The sequence below is a fragment of the Nuphar pumila genome, chromosome 6 (genome assembly GCF_984573655.1).
Source record: "Nuphar pumila chromosome 6, dmNupPumi1.hap1.1, whole genome shotgun sequence".
NCBI lineage: Eukaryota > Viridiplantae > Streptophyta > Magnoliopsida > Nymphaeales > Nymphaeaceae > Nuphar > Nuphar pumila.
In genome coordinates this window covers 41,208,128-41,215,074 of record NC_143254.1, presented here as the reverse complement: position 1 = coordinate 41,215,074, position 6,947 = coordinate 41,208,128, and the positions used below count along the sequence as shown (strand labels likewise).

Genomic DNA, 6,947 nt, shown 5'->3' with positions numbered 1-6,947 from the left:
AAGGATATAAAGATCATTCTTGCCATGAAAAGAAGTTAGTATTCAGTTACGAAATTTATCCCTTGAAAGTGTACGTATGAGAGTGCATGATGTGATTGAACATGGCCGAATATCTAATAAAATCTGACATGTTATAATTTTCCAATTCGGATCCTTAAAGTAAGACCCAGATATGTCTTATTTAAATCTGAATCATATTAGTTTTGGATTTGGATTGGTATATTAGGTCAGATCTTATTTGAATTTGAATCAAAATCCAACCAATTTCATGTTTTCCATGTAAAGAATTTGTTTATTGGATCTAGTGTTACCATATACATTTTGGATATAGATTTAACATACCTCCCTGGAAGTGATTCGGATTAGGATTGGGATGCAAGTCACTGTTTGATTTTAGATTCAGATCTGAATTTGGCATGATGTGGCCCCTATCTGATTCATTTGTGCCCCTAGTGGTAGCTATTGGAAGGGACTTCAACAGGTTAGATCGATGCAGATCAGATGTGCTAATCTGATTCGAAAGAGAAAAGATATTTCCAAATCTAACTAATTACATTTATTTATATTGGATATCCATAGGATTTTCAGTTATAAAATCCTAAACCAAATACAAAATGGATTATTAATCGGATTCAATTTCCTTTACTGAATCTAACTAATTGAAGTTTGTAGATTCGGGTCGAGTATCGGATAACATCTTGATTCCTCACATCTCTAGCCATAGTTAGTGATACAAGCTATGCCACTCCCATTTTTAGGAGCTAATATTCCATGATCGGATCTATGTTTTTTGTGGGAAGAAGGCATGCCACACTAAGAACCGTTAATGGATAATCAACCTTTTCAACTAGAGGAAAAAATCCTTCAACTCATTACCCCAAAAGTGACACTCTTGACAAAGAGGTGGTATCCCATATGGTAAGTGGGGTCCTGAAGGCCCAGGATCGAATCCCTCTGCCACATGGGGTGGCTGTTGTTCTGGTAAGGGTCCGCCTAACCCCAGCTTGCCTTTCAAAAAGAAAATGATACTCTTGACCTGAAAAAACCTAAAATGAGGTTAGGCAATAGTTTGAAATTTTCGGCATTAAAAAAGATGGATTAGAGAAAGGGCATAAAAAAAAAAGTTGCAAAAAAGGGCAAAATAATACGTGTTTGATTCAATTTTAATTATATAAAACAGTGTTATTCCTTGGAAAATAAGTTAGGGTGTAGGAACTATAAGGTTCAGATTTAAGAATCATTGTGATCTGAACTCAAGATCCGATCCAATTGGATCCATAGTTGAGCTTTTCTGAACAGAAAAGTACTTCCTTTTAATGTAAATATTCATGTTCTAAATGTTTCTCTCAAAAGAATGCATTTTTGAAGAATGTTTTGAAAAAGATGGAGTTTTAGTTGTTTTCTCCGTTTTCAAGGTTTTATAAGAAAAACTATTTCCCTGACTTTTGGCGAAGTCAAAGATGCGTGCTAACCATATAATTCCAATATACTCAGAATTTTATCTCCCATACCCACATGCTAGGGGTGTCAATGGGTTAGGTTTGACACAGACCCAACCCGTACCAAACCCTATAGGGTCAGGGTTTGGTGATAAATAAGAAGGTTCAATTATAATTTGGGTCAGACCCGAAGGGTCCAACTAATATGTGGATCTGGATATGATTTGTGAAATTTGATAATAGATTCGGACCTTGAGAAAAAAATTTATTTTACTAGGTATGATCTGGGTTTGGTTCAAGTAATTCTAATTATAGGATCCGAAAATGATTTCTCTTATAATGGGTCTTATAGGACACAAGTTCAGACCCTGTATCATCATCTTAAATCAGGTCTGGGTCTAGTTCAACCTGAATTCAAACCAAATCCGACCCTTTGACAACCCCACCACATAATCATCTTCAGATTTTATTAACATAAACCATCAAAATTACCTATCTCCATATCCTGTACTGCTAATCTAGTGTCTGCCTGTTGGATCCTCACATATAGGGCTGTCAACCGGTTGGGTTTGGTTCAGACCCAAGTGGAACCACACCTGCACCTGATTTTCAGGTATGGTATCGGGTCCGGACCTGGGTCTAATCTGGTTCACTAAAAGAGAAACCATACCCAGACCCGATAGAAACTAAATGAGCCAGACCCGGACCATACCCGGTAAAATAATAATTTTTTATCATCTTTACATTGAAAAATTGAAACTCTTAATCAAAATTCGGGTTGGGCCTGGGTCTGGTATAAAATTTCACAAACTATACCCAGATTCATGTACATACTTATCATCATACCCGGACCCTATAGGGTTTGGTCCAAGTCGGTTATGGGTAAACCCGACCCGTTGACACCCCCTACTCACGTATTTCTATATCACAGATATAGAGAACAGTAGCTAACTTTTTAGGAGAGGAAAACAAGAAATACTCCCAAAGCAAAACAGGGACATCGGTGGGACCCATTTTGATTTGGTTCAATCTCCACGATTGACTTCGGGAGTGGATGATGGAGATAGGCCGATCCATAAAAGCTACATCTTATAAACGCCCTACCTACCTACCTGAATTTTGTCAAAGAAAACATTGTTTTGAAAACATATCACTTGGTATATCTGTTCTCACTTCGTGGAGACTGGTAAGAGTTTTGTTGGTCGTGAAGGGGTGGACCCTACTCTTTTGGATATTAAAACTAAGAACCCCATGGCCCAACGGTACCGGGTCTTACAGCTCCGTATCTTTTCTTATTAGTAACCTGAAATATTGTTCAAGTCAAATTGGGGAGGAGAAAAGCAACATCGTCTCTTCCAAGGAGTTGGTCACGTTTCCCCACTTTGACGTAAATTTGATGTGACTTGGACCATACTCCAATGATCCAATCCTCGCTATCTTATTGCATATGGATCGGATCTGTCCATTTCAATAGTGATCAGGAATTTAGTTAGGGACTCGTAGATTGGACATAGGATATGGAACTGAGTATCAGCGAACGTCCGATCTTAATAGTTAATACCGGCTTAGAGATCGGATCTGGACCGTGACCCGACCCTTGAAGAAAATGGAATCGAGAGGGAGAGGAAGACAGCCAGCAAACACCGACTAATTCCCATCTGTAATTTGGTTGGCATTAATGCAAACACCTCTTCTTCTTTCCTAGAAGTTTAGACCCTTCCCTTCCCCTTCATTGTCTATATGATATGAGTTCACACCTCTCTTCCTCTTCTCACCAATCCCACCATCTGCCCTCAACAAACACAGAGATGGCTTCAGAGATGACCCAAGAATTTGAGGATTTCCTTACTGAGATGGCCGAGAGGTTGGGCTTAGAAGGGTTGGTGGAAGAGTTGTGAATTGGGTTCAGGCTGCTCATGGATCCCCAGAAAGGGCTGATCACGTTAGAGAGTCTAAAGGGGAGTGCAGAGGTGTTGGGGTTGAAGGGGATGAGCGATGAGGAAGTGATGGAGATGGTGAGGGAGGGAGATTTGGACGGTGATGATGCTCTTAACCAGACGGAGTTCTGCGTCCTCATGCTCAGAGTGAGCCCGGAGTTGATGCAACAGTCACGGAGAATGGTTCAGGATTCTCTCACTAGAAAATTTGTGGATTTCAAGCGATGATATTCTTTTTCTTCAATGAATTTTGATAAGATATCATTATTATACTCTCTCTCTCTCTCTCTCTCTCTCTCTCTCTCTCTCTCTCTCTCTCTCTCTCTCAATAACCAAGGTTGCATCTGCCTAAACAGATCAGGTCATATTGTATATCACTGATTATCAGTCATATTCAATCCCCACCTCAAGTTTTACTTGAGTACCACAAGAGATGGCGTTGAAGCCTAAGCATCAAGCCGGATCATTTAAACCATGTCACAGGATACTCCGACTTTGTATACTATTCTTCACGAAAATTAGACCAAAATGACGTGTCTCCTGTACTTTATGTTGCGTCTTTATGACATAATAATTAAATTAAACATACGTTTTAAGAAGATATAAGTAGAAACTTGTTCAAATTAACAACGAAGAAAAAAGTTCAAAGAACGATAATAGCGGGGCGTTTGATTGCGGAAACTGCCCCGTCTGCCATCCCCGCAAGAAGTGGGGCCCATGCGCATATGCAAACGGGTGACGCGCAGGACTCTCGGACAGTGCGTGGGAGCATCTCGCACCGTTTCACGGGGGACGGTGGCGTTTGAAAACCATGAAACAAAAAAAAAAGAGGGAGAAAAACTCTCTCCGCCTCCTCCCCATCCGGATTGCACTCTCCCTCTTCTCTTCAGCGCACATCTCTCTCTCTCCCTCTGTACTCCTCTCCACTAGCTGGGGTCTCTCTCACTCTCTCTTTTGTCTGGATACTTTTGAGTGAACCCTAACCCGATTCTTGTGTCAAAGTTTGTTAAATATGATTTTTTTTAGGAATACCTTAGATTTTAGGAGTTTTGCATTTTAATTCTTATTTTTGCAAGTTATTGATGGAACGGTGTTAAATTTAATTTTTTTTGCTGAATATGTTTTAGATTTTAGAGATTTTATATTTATATTTTTATTTTTGCAATTTATTGATTGAATGATGATAAATCTTTTTTTTAATTTGCTTTAGATTTGTGGATTTCATATTTTAATTTTACTTTTACAATTTATTGAGTGGATGGTGCTAAATTTATTTTTTTTATCCTTTAAATTTTAGAGAGTTTATATTTTAATACCTATTTTTGTAATGTATTGAGTGAATGATGCTAAATCTGAATTTCTTTTCAGATATGCTTTAGATTTTGAGGATTTTATATTTTAATCTTCATTTTTTTAATTTATTAAGTGAATAATGCTAAATATTTTTTTATATGATTTAGATTTTAGTGGTTTTGTGTTTTAATATTTATTTTTGTAATTTATTGAGGGAATGATGTTAATTCTGATTTTTTTTTATATACTTTAGATTTTAGTAGTTCTGTAATTTAATTCTTATTTTTTATAGTGTATTATGCTAAATCTGAATTCTTTTTTTAATATGTTTTTAATTCTGAGGGTTTTATATTTTAATTTCTATTCTTGCAATTTGTTTTTCTGAACCCATTAGGACCTAGAACGGCTAATCTAGCTAAGTCTTTACTCTCTAGCGATCCGAGTGCAAAATTTTAGAACTCTTATAATTTTATAATATTGAATTCCTTGAAATAGAAATAGAGAAGGGATGGAGGGAGAGGATGAGAGCAGAGTTGCTACTATGGTGAATACCTTCTTTTCAACAGAGAAAGCTGAGGTTAGGTCGAAAACTACCAGTTATGCAATCATACCACTTGGGGTTAGAACTTGCAACGTCCCAACACAAGGTGATGTGCACTAACTGATCCTGCCAAACAAGCGAAGCCCCAGTTGGTACTAGGTTGAGCACCTTTAGTATGTACTTCGCCCAATAAATTGGCTCGTGCCATGCAACTATCACTGGGACTCCCTCCAATGAATGGATTGAATACCTTGAAATGTTCCCACTGAATCTCCTTTCAAAACACTCACATTCCTCTTGGAAGATCCAATGATTTGCTTTTTTAAAAAGTTGGTGAGGCTATGAAACATGCTGCATAATAATAGCTATAGTTGCATCAAAAGGACAATGTCACCTTACTGTCCCTCGAAGTGGATGGCAATGTGAAACTTAGTTGAATGGAGCACTATGATTACCTTACCTTGTTAATGATTCAATGTTCCATTTTCCATACGTCTAAGCTTGTTGCCTATTTCAAACCGGCCCTCTTTACTTGGCCATTTCATTGGCCTTGAGGTTAGAGGGGTCAACGGGTCGGGTTTGGTTTGGACCCAAGTAGAACCAAACTTGAATTAGATTTTTGGGTATGGTATCGGGTCTGAACTCATGTCTAATCTGATCCATTATAAGAAAAACCATACCCAGACCTTATAAAAACTATGTAAACCATAACCAGTAAAACTATATTTTTTATCATTTTTACATTGAAAATTTATGGGTCTTAATCGAAACTTGGGTTAGTGTAAACACCCCAAATTTTCCACCTTTATTCACCAACCATTTCCTCTTGCTACTGGGGCCTACCCTCTGAAGCTTTCAGAGAACCAGCGGGTCGACACCCGAGTTAAGGCTATTCAAAGCCCAAGTTTTACATCAAAATCTAAATATTTCATTCTACAATCAAGATTTACTCTCTATTTTGACCCAATTTCAATCATCAATCTTTGCCTTCGAACATAAATGTTCAATTCTTTGTTTCTGCCAGGGGACCAGGATTTCAAATCCCTTATCCATGGTTTACCTTTTGCATCTCATTTCATATCATTTTATAATCATCTCACACCATTTCATGTCATTCCATATCATTTCATTATATTACATGGCATTGCATCGCATTATCGAGATCCAACACTCCTGTTTTTCAAAATATTTAATCCAGATTCGAGTTTTAAAACTTTTCTTTCGAAATCAATTTCAAAACTTGGGTTTTTAAATCAATATTTTGACATTTGTTAACCCCGGGATATTATACTCATTTATTTCAAAATATTTTCTTAGAAAACTATCTGGAATCATTTTAAACTCAATTTTAACTTATCTCAATTATCAGATGAGACCTATCTAGATGGTGTCACTTTTGGATCCCTTCTTTCATCTGGATTTCTCAAATTTTCAGATTCTTAGTTGGATCAGGACTCTGTCTTTTTGTCTTTTTGAACCTCTTCAAAATTCTATTTTGATTTTAAACCAAAAATTCTGATCCCTAGCCCATTTCCTTCATTTCAGCCAAAATCTCAGAGTTTCAGTTAGACTAGGACTCTTTTTCAGAGTTTCAGTCGGATCAAAACTCTACCTTTCACTTCTATTTTTATCTATTTTTGAGAAAATCTTTTAAAATCTTTCGTTTTGGCCCAAAATTTCAGAGTTTTAGTTAGACTGGGACTCTACTTCAGAGTTTCAGTCAGATCAGGACTCTAT

At 37.2% G+C, this 6,947-nt stretch overlaps 1 pseudogene; it reads left to right on the top strand.

Annotated features, from left to right (window-relative positions):
- Window positions 1–3,247: 3,247 nt before the first annotated feature.
- Window positions 3,248–3,604, top strand: LOC149834707 (calcium-binding protein KIC pseudogene; annotated as a pseudogene).
- Window positions 3,605–6,947: the final 3,343 nt, after the last annotated feature.